Below are 13727 nucleotides of genomic sequence, written 5' to 3' on the forward strand. Positions count from 1 at the left end.
CGTTTCAGTGGCCGCATGCTTGCCGTGTCGGGGGGTATGGGTGCCATCTCAAGTTTGCAAACGATCACCGCGCCTCACTTGCCGTGGTCGTGATCTCGACAGATATCCGCCGTGGTTTGTTGTTGTCGGTACCATCGGGAGCCTTGGTCGTTAACGTGGCCCGGGAAAAGGTGAACAAGGGCCGTGGAGGATGAGCGAAGGTGCTTAGACGACCTTGGCCTCCGGATTCGGTTCGGAAAAAAAACCCGGAACAGGTGGTGGTCTGGGGTGGGAAAAAAAAGCACAGTATTGGGGAAAAACTCGGACCAGGTTAGGCTATTTAAAAAAAAAAAGGCGAACGACACGTTTTGATTTAAAGCATCGTGGACAAAATAAAAATAAAAATGAAACGCAGTGTGATAGGACCTGAAGTCCGAATTTAGGCTTCCCTTTCACGTGGAGCAAATGTAACTTTATCCAGTAAAATGCACAAGATATTTCAGTACCAAGATTATCTCGCACCGAGTTGAGGTCGTGTGGAGTTCAAAAAGCTTTAAACCCGTACGCCCCGTGTAAGATTAGCAACGTGAATCGTTCACATTTAAAGAATATTTTGGTAGCGTTTTAATATTGTTGTAAACGTTTTTTTTTAAACGTACACGCGTCGTTTCTAGTCTTTATGGGCGCATACGTACACCAAGAAAGTCGCTAAATATCTAAATATAGAGAAGGTTCGGTTGGAGTTTTTTTTTTTAATTATAATAAAAAGCTTAAAAAAATCGCTGAGCTTTTGTTGTCTGTTGGCACATACGTTCTTGCTCAGGAAAGAGAGAGGGGAGATGGGGTTTCAGTCCAGAAAAGAGATTTTTTCCCCCAAATGTTGCCCATTTATTTAGTTGTAACTTGCTCTCCCTAACACCATAGTTTGTATAGTAATTCTCCATTTTATGACTAGCCAAACAAATGTAATTGCTGGAACGTAGTGTGTCGCCAAAGTGGTGTAAAATACTTTATTTTACGTGGTTTAACGTCATACTTCACTGAAATAGCACAGTCTTCGCAATTCAGACTAGTGTAATACAGCGGACTCGGCCCATTTGCTTAGCCCTCTCTGTGGTGTCCGTTCTTGAGGAAATTTCATCCATGAATTACGATCATAGCAGGAATATGAACGCATATCCCTTCTTTCCACTTCTCATTTTCCAGATGTCAAAAACTTCAATTCCCCCCCTTGCAAGTAGGTTTTTTTCTCGCTGTCATTATCATAAACAAAAAAACAACAACAACGAAATGAAGACAGTGTGAGCACGTCGTGTAAAAAGGATAAGCATTGGTCTGTCTTCATTATGCGATTGGGATCATTAAAGGATTTGCATTTAAGAGCTCCTCCAAATGTCGTAAGAAATGAAACATTAAAATGCGGATTAAAAACGCATTGCAACTGTTGTTGCTCTCCTGTTGACATTGTAACAACTTTGGTCGATTTAAGAACCTGTTCTGTGTTTTGCTTAATGAGAACGTCAATTCCATTACAATTTTATTCCTTAACACCTGTTCCTTTTTCCTAGCTTTTTGTATGCATATTTATTTTTTTTAAGTGTTTTTAACCCATTAGCTAATTAGGTTACAAAATAACCAATTTGACTCATTACTTCCCCTTTTTGGTTTCCACAGTGCTTAAAAGCTCCGCAGTGTCCTTAGTCAAGTCAGTAGGCAGTAAAAAAAAGTCCCCTCGTTTTTCCTTATCGATAGCGACTTAACCTACAGGTCTGGGTTGCGGTTGAAAGCAGTACTTTATAGAAAACACAGAAAAGGCATGCTGTGCAGTTATTAGGGGAGTGATTTGATTAAACTTTACTGGGCAAAAATGGGAGAAAAATAAGTTTTAGCGGTCCAATCGCGTTCTTTCCAGTTTCCAAATCACAGCTGTTTATGAAGTGATATCTCTGAAGGAATTGCTTGCTGCCAAGAGTAAAAAGAAATGAAATCGGAAAGGAGAAAATGCTGTTGGAAGATTTTGTGTTATAGGTGTGACTGGAAGCCTTCTGCCTGTGTTATCTTCATCAATCATTTCTAGGTCGGTTGTGAAATGCTAAGGCCAAAATTTTGCCAACTCTCTTTGAAGTGAACATTCCTTTAAACGCTTTCCTGCAGTCATATAACGAGTGGGATAGGTGGTAGTTTAGTTAATCGAAATCTCACAGACCAGTCTCATGCCTAGATTGTTTTCTGACCGTGTGTCCTCAAGGATGTGTATTTTAAAGAATGTTTTCACTTGCAATTGACGGCTATTTCAACTCGCAGATATGTTTGAACTTGTTTGCCTACCCCCTTGAAGCACAATAAGGGATACACACATACATGACACCCTGGGATGATCTTAGATTCTAAGGTCTAATTTTAGAAAAGTTTGGTAATTGTCCTTACACCCTTTAAAATACTTATTGAAAGATAACTAAATCAAACTAATCTTTGCATATATTTAGATTGTAAGATTCTTAGTTAACTCTGTTGCCGTTCCTGAAAAACACTGAAAGGCAGAAAGAGACAAAATTATACATGGAAAGATGTGTTCTAACCTAAGCATCTCATTCTTTATTTCTCCTTCTCTATGTACTTTGTTCCAAGTACTTACAGTGTAGCAAAGTGCAAAAATGCACAAATTAAGCAGGTTAAATTTATGAGAAATTCTCAGGTTAAATTCAGTGAAATTCTCTTCACTATTTTAGATCATTTGTTTTGATAGGGAAGTACATTTAAAACTGACACCAGGAAGCACTTCTGTGCTCAAAAGGTTGGGTGTGTAAAATAAGCTACCCAGCCCCGTGTTTGAAGATGGTGTCCCAGTTTCTTTCAAGAAATGGCTGGGTGAGATCCTTTGCTACCAACATAGAAAAAATGGGGTGAATATCTTCCTCTAATTTGTAACCTCTCTTGTGTTCTAAAATAAAATAAGAAATGACATTATGGAAAACGACATAGTGAAAGATGTCAAAAACAATAAAAGTAAGATCACGAGCATTTCTTGTTATTATATCTGTCTTTGTTTGAAAATGATGATTAATTGGTAAGTATATTTTTTTGTTGCTGAATAAGATGAGGATATTTGCCAAAGTGGCTTGAAAAGCCAATGTACATCATCTATAGTCTATATAAATGGAATTGAGTGGCTCATAAAGGAAACTCCCCAAAGCATGATTTTCCTGTTAGCCGCTAGCCCATGTGGAAATCATTTTTCTGATAATTACTCAACATCACAGAAGATCTTAACAAAGCTCTTGGTACCAGCTCAGGAGTCTTGGTAATTCATGATCTCATATGTAGCATATAAAGTGGCAGTTGATGTAGGTTCTTTCTTTTAGCTTTAAATCTGTTAAAGGGTGAAAGTGTTTTTAATGTTATGAAACCTGTGGAATTTTAAAGGGTTGCATGGGAGGTTAAATGGAGTACACGGCACAGTGCAAGGCGGCTTTTTAAATGATTTGCAGAGACTTCCTGTGCATTCGCACACATCCCACATACCCCAGATACTCAGAATGCAACATCTTTCATTGCATTTCATTCCAGCTGTTATTGAAGGCTCATAGCCAGTGACAAGTTGTGCTGGGTTTGACTCTCCTTATACTGTGTGGTAGGATTTTCTTCTTCTTAGATGAGCCACGTGGACTCAATCCTAGAGATCCCTAATCGAGTTAAACTTATAAGTCGCCCTGGATCACCTGCTTTTCACTTGTCAGTAATTGATCACATCAGCAATAAATTTGTCCTATGAAGCAAAGCCTGGTCTTTCGGGGACCAAGGGATTGTGGTCCTTGTTCCAGATGATCTTTAAATTATTTTAACAAGCAAAAAGCCTGTTTAAGTGATCACAGTAAGATTGTTCTGAATCCTTAGAGAGTGATGATTGAAAGGTTCAACTCCTACAGAATTGGTGCTCTCCAGGACCAGAGTTAAAGACTTCAGCTCTAGTTTAATATAAGACTTAGTTTTTATTATACCCATCAAAGTATTAACACTGTTCACTAGACACTTGAACTGGTACATACATAAAAAAAGCTGGACAGGACCAGCTGTTCATGTAGCTTGTACACTGGCTTTCATGTGTTTCCCAGTAGCAAATTAAAGGTACATGAACCAACTATTGGATGAGAGCAGAATTAACAGATTGGAAAATTGCAAATGTAACATTGGTCCATTAAGGGGGCAAAAACTGAGCCAGGAAACTATAGACCAGTGGCTCTTTTACCGTTGCTAGAGTGATGGAAATGATGCAGAGATTTAAAATACAGGCATACTTACAAAGTACTGGCATTTTAGGAGACGGCAATCACAGATTCAGAACAGGACGATTGTTGGACGATGTAATTGACAGCACTGACACATTGATATATTTAATTCCCAGAACACTTTTGATAAGGTCCCTTATCACTTTTGATAAAGACCATTTTGAAAGGTTAATTCTTAAATTAAAATTCTAGAAATCCAAGATAGTGTATCTACATGGATTTCAGCACTAGTTAACAAACAGGAAATGGTGCATTACCTTAAGGACCATAAGCTCTAATTTGGCAGATGTATGCAGTGGTGTATTGTAGGGACATGTTTTAGGCCTGTTGTACAATCTGATCTAAATCATCTGTTTAGATTCTAATTTAATCTGATTAAGTTTGAACAAGGTTTGCAAATAAGGGAGTTATCTAGACAGATAGGTGGCAACTTAAATTTAACATTAATAAGTGCACTGTGATCTCATGCAGGACATAAGAAAATAAACATGATTCTGACCAGCAGGAAGCTCTGCATGAAGGGCATTTTGCTGTTTACATAGATTCTTTTGTGTACTTGTGGTTGATGCAATGTAGGGAGGCGATAAAAAATAAACAAAATAGTTGGGTACATTGCAATCAGTGCGGAAGTCAAAACAAGGAAAACTCAGCTCAAGCTTTACAAAACACTGATTGATTTGGTTTTTTTTTTAGTTAAATGAACCTAGATTTTCATCCAACTGTTTCTTAAACGTGCATAAACATGAAGAACAACTCAGTTTACTATGACAAATATTAGGACAGGGGGTCACTACTGTGTCATACTGCTGAATGTGAAACATTCCCCTAGGTGGAACCTATTATACTCCTTTGGATTTTGTATACTTGGATCAGATCTCCTCTCAGTCTCTCTTGTTTGAGATTGAAGAGATTTAGGTTCCTCGGTTTAATCCTATACCACAGATTAAGGAGATACCACAGATTAGAAGTTCTACTCCTTATGATGATTTACTCCTTCCTGTCCATTAACAGTCTGTAGTGCCCTGGTTCAGTTCCTTACCCATTAATTTGATTTTTTTCCATGTCATCCTTACCTAGCCCTGTTTAGCAGCCTCAGGTTCTTGCAGTGTATTCCTTGTGCTTCTAGCACATGAGATACTTATTTTGAGTGAGTTCTTCTTGTTGCCAGGGCTTTTCTGATCCCACCAGAATTGGTCTCTTGTGTAAATGCTCCTCGAGTATTCTACATACACCTCCTCAGTACATCAGGTGTAGCCTATCCTTTTTGTATCGGTTCCTCTATTTCTAGAAAGTCCTCTGGTGCCCCATAAACCTAAATCCCTCCTTTCTGCACCAGTCTTCAGGCACTTGTTAAATTTCCATATTTCCTCTTGCTTCCCTGGCCTTGCATGCGTCACTAGTAGAACTGCCTGCGAAGGTTATATAGAGTGAAGCTAACAGGCTGAGCTCTGGCTAGGAGTCTGCACACTCACTCTGGGAGGTCTGCAACCTGCGCACCAGTACTTCTAACAGTCTAGTAATAATTCTCCTCTGTCACTGGATCCCCTCAGTCCACCAGTATCTTCCAGGCTGTTAGTGGCTGAGTTGGTCTCTAGTAAGGCTTGGAAGCAGTTGGATACCACAAGCTCTTGAGATGCTGTTTTCACACCCTTCCCTGCGGAAGGGTTCAGGCAAAATCTCGGGAAAGAAGACTGTCCTGTTTGTCTTACGAATTTGGCGCAAGTTTGCACATGTCTGTGTTCAGTAGCTCAAAGGTAGGACAGTGCACCTTTCAGAATGTGTAACACTGTTGTGCTTTCCTGCAGTTGCTTGGTTATTTTTTAGTTAACATTTGCCATCTTTTTAGGGAAGGGAGTATAGACAAGAACATATGCTCACAATTGGAAACTGCAAGGGAATACATTTAGGTATTTGTTTACAGATATACAAATATAAAAAATGTAGGTATCTGAAACAGGCTTTCCAGCCACGTGGTTGAGAACACATTCTTGGTCTCTAAGAAACGGCCGGACGAAATTCACTCAGCCTCTAAACTACTGAATACTGAACTACTGAGTGTAGAGAAGCCTCCTCTAATTATCCACCTTTCTAATGTTCATATTTTCATAATATTTATAAAGGCCAGTTTAAAATGGTATATTCTGCACTCTCCTTGCTCCAAATTGATAGGTTTTTTAATCATTGTTTGTGGATATTGCATTGTGTTCTGTTGATAGGCTTCTTCTGATGTGCATTCAGTGATGATGGGTAATATTTCGAGTCACAGTAATGGTATAATAAACTGAGTAAGCTGTGGAAGCAGAACGGTGAAGGTGGTACAACTGTAGGAGTATGTGATTCAGCATAAAGTGATGCTTTCCATATGGTCGACCATTCTCCTCCCATCGCTGAGGCATGCGTCAGATCTTCATCGAAGCTAGTAAGAAACTAGTGCAGAAAGGACACGGGGGCAGGGAGTAGCTCAGCCCTCACACAGTGTCCTCTGTGAAAACCCATCTGTACGCCCACAGAAATACTGAACTTGTGAACTACTGCAGAAGCTTAAAAACAGTTACTTAAAAATGATGGTGTTTTGTAGCTTTCCTTAGTTTGCTATGAATGTTGTGCCCTAGAAGGAGCCTGTCCTTAAGTGAAGCTCTTGGATGTGAGCCACCTCAAAGTGCGAGAGGGGTGTTTTTTGTGTGTGAGTCAAAAACAATCTAAAGGTGTACTGTAACTTTGTAAGGAGCTTCTTTATAAATTGACTAGAAGCTCATTAATATAAATGAACTGGAAAGCAAGGAAAACAGTGCTTTCTGAAAAATGCCTAGTGAGATCTGAGTTTGAGCTCATTAAAATGAGGCCAGGAAGACCACCCTATTGTATTAAAATAATTAGTGGACCACACATCCATAATTAGATTTTAATTAAAGAAATTGCTTTAGACGAATTCACATACCCCTTAAACTTTTAATATAAGCTTGCCTGAAGAATACTGATATAAGCAGGTACTTAACTGTATACTAACCGTTTTGAGCTTTCTTTGTAAAAAACATAAAGGTCATTTTTGTGTGTACATTAACCGTCTAATTTTCAAAAGAAGCAATGTTAAAAAGGAAAAGATGAAGTAAATGTAAATTTCACCTCGAAAAGTAAAAAGAAAATGTTTCAGCTCTGGTGTCTTTTTCAGGTGTGTTGAAAATTATAGCCATGTCTAGAAGCAATGTTCTCTCTAGTTAGTGTTTTGCACTGAGCACACTGACCCTCCAGATCCCCCTGAGCACTCGAAAAAGATCTGTGCAACTTCAGGCTAACACAATTCATGTCCATTTTGATTTACCAACATAAAATAACATTTAAGCAGAGAAAAATATGCAACTAAATGTTTAATCACGTTGCTTGCAGGCTTAAGGAATTAGGGCAGCAATTTATGGTTTTCTAAAGGTACAGTAAAACTCTAATGTACCTGGGATTAACATCAATTAGTCTTCTCAGGGATTTGAGATCTTATTTTACCTTAGAACATATTTGTGTTTCCTGTCATTTCTGATTGTCTGTTTTTTTTAGATCAACTTATCGTCAAGAGCTTTTCCAATTGATTGATTTAGTCTTTTCTTTGGTTTTTATCTAAGATTCTGCTTTATCTGTGTCTTTATTTAATTTTTTTAAGGTGATTTATTTCTGTGGTTTAAGGTGTGTGGGAGAGGATCTAGAGTCAGCAATTATAGGGGATGTATAACTTGGAAACTTTTTTTTTCACTTGTTTATCTTCACATATTGTTCCCCTTGTAAAACTCCAATAAAAAGGCTTGAATGGAAATTTTTGTGCGAGAAGCTTAAGTGCCACATATATTAAGAATCCGTGCCAAACCCGTCAACCCATCACTCTGCAGCATGTTAGCATCTGTTTTGCACATAATGTCTTTTTCTCTCACCATCCATTTGAAATCCAGGTAGCATTTGCTTAAAATTGTATCCACAGACTGGCTTGATTTGTTCTTGAACGTGCGTGCAAGTCTGTGCTTTATCTGTGTTATTGTAAGACACTTGCGTATCTCATACCGGGCTTCTAGGATAAAAGCAGACCGCTTAGTGAGCTCTGTTTCTCGATGCTTGAGGAAGTCAAGTGTCTTGACGCTTGAGAACTTTGCGGGGTTTTCAGTTTTCACTCTGGCAGGGCAGTGGCCATCAGTAACCATGAGGTTGCGTCTCTGTCAAATGGGACACAGCTGGAATCGCAATAGCCAGTGTACCTCGTCTAAAGTCCTGAAAGATGGTGGCTGAACAATGTATCAGTCATTCCCAGTAATGTTTCAATTTCTTTCATCAGCTGCATTTCCAAGCATGGTCAATTCCTAGGCCTTCCCAGTGTGCAGCATATTGTTCTGCTGGGTGTGGTATAATCTGAGTATTGTCACAAATCTGGCCAAGCATAATGGATGTGCCACTCGAGCATGACCATTTTCTGAAATTCCCGTCTGTGATCTGCCTAGATTTGCTTGTACCTGCAATATTCTGATTCAGCTGGCTGCATGCTGCCAGTTGAATAATGCCAGCAAACAGGGTCCTGTAACCAGTGTCATTATGTTAAGTTTCAACAGGAGAAAACATTTTGTACATGGCTATCGTCACTCATCAGTATCGTGGTATGCACATCTGCATTTCGCACAATTTTCATGGGTTCTGATTAAACCACCTTGTTAACTTGTAAAATCAGAAGCATAGTTCTCACCAAATGTAAATCTGTTGCACAGATAGCATTGACAAACGTAGGTTTTATTGCAGGAACAACATTTTCATTATTTTAATTTCTTAAATTTGGCTGCTGTGCATTACTGATTTCTATTTGTTTCTGTCTATCTGCTCTAGAATCCATGAGTTAACAGTTAATGCCCATTTATTGCTTTGTTGCATATAGTCTTTAACTGCGTGCATGTGGGTTTTTTTAGTAGGTGGAGTGTGAGGTAGTCAGGTTGTCATAATGCCCACGTTTTACCAGTTGTAATATCTCCCTTAGTCACTGAGCAAAATTTGCTTACAATCCCAATATTAGTGAAACTGTCAATAATGTTTTATAGTAATTTCTGTAAAAACATTGTATAACATTACAAGCATCAAAATAAAGTGCTTTTTACATTTATCTTAAAATATTTGTTGTATTTTGCATTTTCTAGGTACAATTCTTTATAGCTATGACTTGGAAACTGAATCCTCATTATTATATGTTCAGTAATCATTGACATTTATTTGCAAGGATTCATACACATTTCCTTGGTGTTGTGTGTTGGTAGTGGTCTAACTTTCTTTTTAAGTTCTTTGTAGTCTTGGATGACTGCTGTATACACATTTTTAACCATAACATTATCAGATGTCCTGCCTGTTATGAGGTTAGTATAAGGAAACTTTGCTTTGGCTTATGATAAGACTCTGTATTAAAGATATTAATTCTATCAGTCAAGTTAATGTTTTTGGTAGTATCACCATAAAATACACATAATGCAAAATACACATTCACATAAAACGAGTATACTTGTGGGTGTGTGTGAATCAGCCTGATTCATTTCTATGAACCACATTGTCCAATATAAATGGGGACCCAGACTCTTAGTGAGCACACAGTGTACTCAAATCATGTTAGTTCCCATAAGCATAGAATATAAAGTTTAGCCACATAATAATGCCTCTTAGACAAACCTGAAGCCTCCCATATCTGTCCCTTTCAGTGCCTTTATCAATTAATTCCTTGTTTTTAATGTCTGGCAAGGAGTGAGTCTTGTTACTTGTTAATTATTTTGAAAGCCTAAATATTTGTTTCTTTGCCTACACCTTGGAGACAGACTCCAAGTTCCATGTTCAATCTGTCTGTCTGGATGGGACATTCCTCTTTTATTGGATTACAACACAAAACCAGAATTTGAAACTGTCATCAGATCCATATGTTTGTATAAAATGAAACCCTTGCAGAATCACCCATGTGGCTAGTTTCTATAGCGTTGTTTCTACTTTAATTAGTTTTTTTAAGAGATTGGTTTCTTTAAAATCTACAGAACCTGTTACATTTATGTTCAGCTTTATTTCAAAGCAATTAAGTCATATTTGTCATTTTTATGTTCATCAGGTGAATCCGTCTTTAAGAATTGGGATATCAGTTTTGGAAACACGCATATAAAAGTTATTTTAGGTACTGTATGGCCTAAACATGTTTTATGTATTGTCCGTGTATGTCTAGGGAATACGCTTAGACTCAAACAAAAAGTATTTCCTGGTACAATCTACCTTAGCTAACAGCAGCTTGTTTTAATCAGTTACCTTATATACACAATACTGGTAGTGCTTTTGCATTGTGAGGGAGCACAGTCTCCTAGTGCTTTGCAAAATTACATTTTTTATATAAAAAAGCAAAGATTCATTTTTATTGAAATTTAAATTGTCTCTCAGAACTATATTATACCAATATAAGTGTAGGCATGAGGTAAAAGCAACCAAATTGGTTGTTTTATTCTTATCAAGAGGGTGCCCACTACATGAAGAGGAAAATAAGCCAGAGTTTCCACAGACAGATGGTTTGTGTTTGTGCTTTGTGTCTCGTGCTGTTTGACTGCCAGCAGGTAGTGTGTTGCATTTGGGGTCGTCTTGAGTCTCTTGTGTCCTGTGCCTGTACCTGGAGTGGACTGGAGCCACAGTGATATTAGTGGTTTCACCTGTCAGTGTGTGAGGTCGACTCAGTACCACTGCTCCTTGGACTTGTTTGAGGGCAGCCTTTGAGTCATGTTACACATTTTATAAGTGTATATTGAATAAAGCTGATAGTTCCAGTTTTCATCTGTTGGATTTTTTGTGAAGTTATTTTATGCTTATTCTTAATCAGATCACATAGTAAACAAATAGCCACAATGGCATTAATACAAAAATGTAGATGACCTAAAATTAATGATAAATATCCTATGTTGTATGATCTTTGGCACTAAAAATAGAACATGCACCCAAAATTTATTGAGCTACTTTCCAGTAGGCACACACTCTACTCCAGTATATTTAATGTTTAATAATTTGTCCAAATAATCTTTGGCACTAAAATGTTTTAATAGCAATACACGTATACACAATTTGTGCCCTTATAATTGTTTTGTCCCTTTTTTATACAACAATTGTGTGTATTTGTAGTTTCATTTCAAACAACACAATGTAAGTGACACAGTTGGCTTAAGCGTTAAAGATGTAAAAAAGTTTAATATGCCGTGGGACAAAACACAGATCTGCATCTTGTAAAAAAAACTATTTTTAAGCTTTGTCAATCTGTCTTTTGTCAAATGTAAACATCGCTTGCATCCTTTACCGAAAATGTCAAAAATCAGTCTGCAGAAGGAATTGGGGATTGTTTTTAATAATGCCACATGGTGCACCTGGCACTAGCAGCAGACCACATACTAGTTCGCCTAGCGCTAGAAATAACTGTACCTCATCTGCTTGGGGCGTTGTGGTAACAGTAAAAAAGAAAGATGAAGTGAATAAAGAAGACATTTTAGTGAGGACATCAGGGCAGCAAATAAAGATTGATACAAGTTCTGTTTTTAATTAACATAAGTGGTATGTAGAGCTTAGAATGGTTCTTAGAAGTGGTGGAAGGAATGCGAGCTAAGCTGGTTTTCTTATGGTAAAATGTGCCGCAGCATTGCTGTGTGTTAAGAGTTATACACCCTCTGCTCGTGACTGGATTAAAAGTGGTCGTGCTCGAAGGGGTGGGCAGGACAGAAACATGGAACATGTCTGCCGTGAACCTCAGGTGATTCACACTTCGCCATTCATGCGAAGCCGAGATCTAAAGAAACCCCTGGGTTTAAAATGAAAAATACAAAATTATTTCATGCAGCCCACTTCCTGAGCCTCGTCAGTTTAATTTAGCAATCATTTATATCTCTCTCAAACAAAGCCGCACTGTTCCATGATCTGCAGTAAAAAGGGTCAAAGACAGCCTAGTTGGACTTTTATTCTGCGCTCTCTTTTTTGTTTTTCTTTGATCTAAGGCTTTCATCAGTCCAATGATGAAAATAGCCTGTGCTTTGGTATTTTGTTGAGTACGTATCCTTTTAACTAGCCTTCTCAAAAAGTGTTGGAAGTTACTTAAATACTCCAACTAGGGCTGGGCGATATGGCCAAAAACATTATCACGATAAAAATTTTCATATCAGTCGATATCCATAATTATCACAATAAATGTCAAATCTTTATTTCTTTCAAGTTTAAAGGGTGATTTTTTCTCCTGAGTGAAAGTTGAAGAAACCAGACAGTTAATTGAATGACCTTTTCTGATGACGGCGTCATCGTCCTTCGAGCTGGTCGTTGGCAGCACTACATTTGCTTCAGTGTCGCTCATTTCTCCACTCAAATTACAATCCTGTCAGCCACCACCACGTCAGCTGCCCGGTCTGCAACACGCACGCGCACTCGCGCAGTATTTTGTGCACATACGCGTATCATGCGCAAAGCATGAATATATATATATTGAACATTTATCGAACTTTTGTTAAAATTATATCGAGGAAAATTATATCGCGATAATTATCGTAATCGAATTATCGCCCAGCACTAACTGCAACACTAAAGGCAGCAAAGACAAAAGCAGTTGCTATTAACTGCTGTTCTGTTAGAAGTCTACCTTTGCTATCTGCCTGAGTGACTGTGGACGATTGCCAAACAAATATAAAAATCTCAAACTTTCAACATCTGCTTGGAGCACCCGGACACTTCTGAATCCGACAGTGTATTTTGGCATGTCTTACTCCGGCAGCTGTCTAAATATCATTACTTTGGCAGATTTGTTTTGGGTGGTTTCATTGGTGTAATGCTGGATATTGCAGGTTAGTTGTACGTTTGCGAAACAATAGATTTTCATCAATCCCGTGAGACCCACACATGGGCCACACCATCCGGACATGTGGGGAGGAGAATAGGAGAGTTTGGTCAGAACAGATGTATCTACCCGGAAGGCCAACACTGAGACACACAATGGCATGTACAGCAACACCAGCAGCCATGGTTGCAGCAGGCTTTAATGTAAGGTGTGAGTAGGCTAGGCTGAAGTAATAGGTCTTCAGTCTGAATTTAAATACTGAGATAGACTCATCATCCTGAATATGGGGTGGGAGACTGTTCCATAAACTAGGGGCCCTGTAACTAAAAGCTTTACCGCCAGCTGTTTTTTTTATTAATATATGGAATAAGAAGAAGACCTGTGTTCTGTGATCTAAGTGGGCAACTTGTATTGTATACATTAATCAGCTCCATTAAATAGACAGGTGCCTGTCCTCTGAGAGCCTTATAAGTAAATAAGATAATTTTGAAGTCTGCCCTGTACCTAACAGGAAGCCAATGGAAAGAGCTATATTATATATAGTGTCTGCATTTTTTATTGTAATATTTTAATTGTGCTCCAGTCACAGCTGTTTAGACATGTTTTAAAATGTAATCTGCTTTACAAGGTTA

At 38.3% G+C, this 13727-nt stretch overlaps 1 protein-coding gene across 1 annotated transcript in view; it reads left to right on the plus strand.

The window, feature by feature from the left end:
- aebp2 (AE binding protein 2) overlaps positions 1-13727 on the plus strand; it is an 83431-nt gene that overhangs the window by 1486 nt on the left and 68218 nt on the right. The window lies entirely within an intron of this gene.

This window comes from Lepisosteus platostomus, chromosome 9, assembly GCF_059453375.1.
Source record: "Lepisosteus platostomus isolate fLepPlt1 chromosome 9, fLepPlt1.hap1, whole genome shotgun sequence".
In the NCBI taxonomy this organism is placed as follows: Eukaryota; Metazoa; Chordata; class Actinopteri; order Semionotiformes; family Lepisosteidae; genus Lepisosteus; species Lepisosteus platostomus.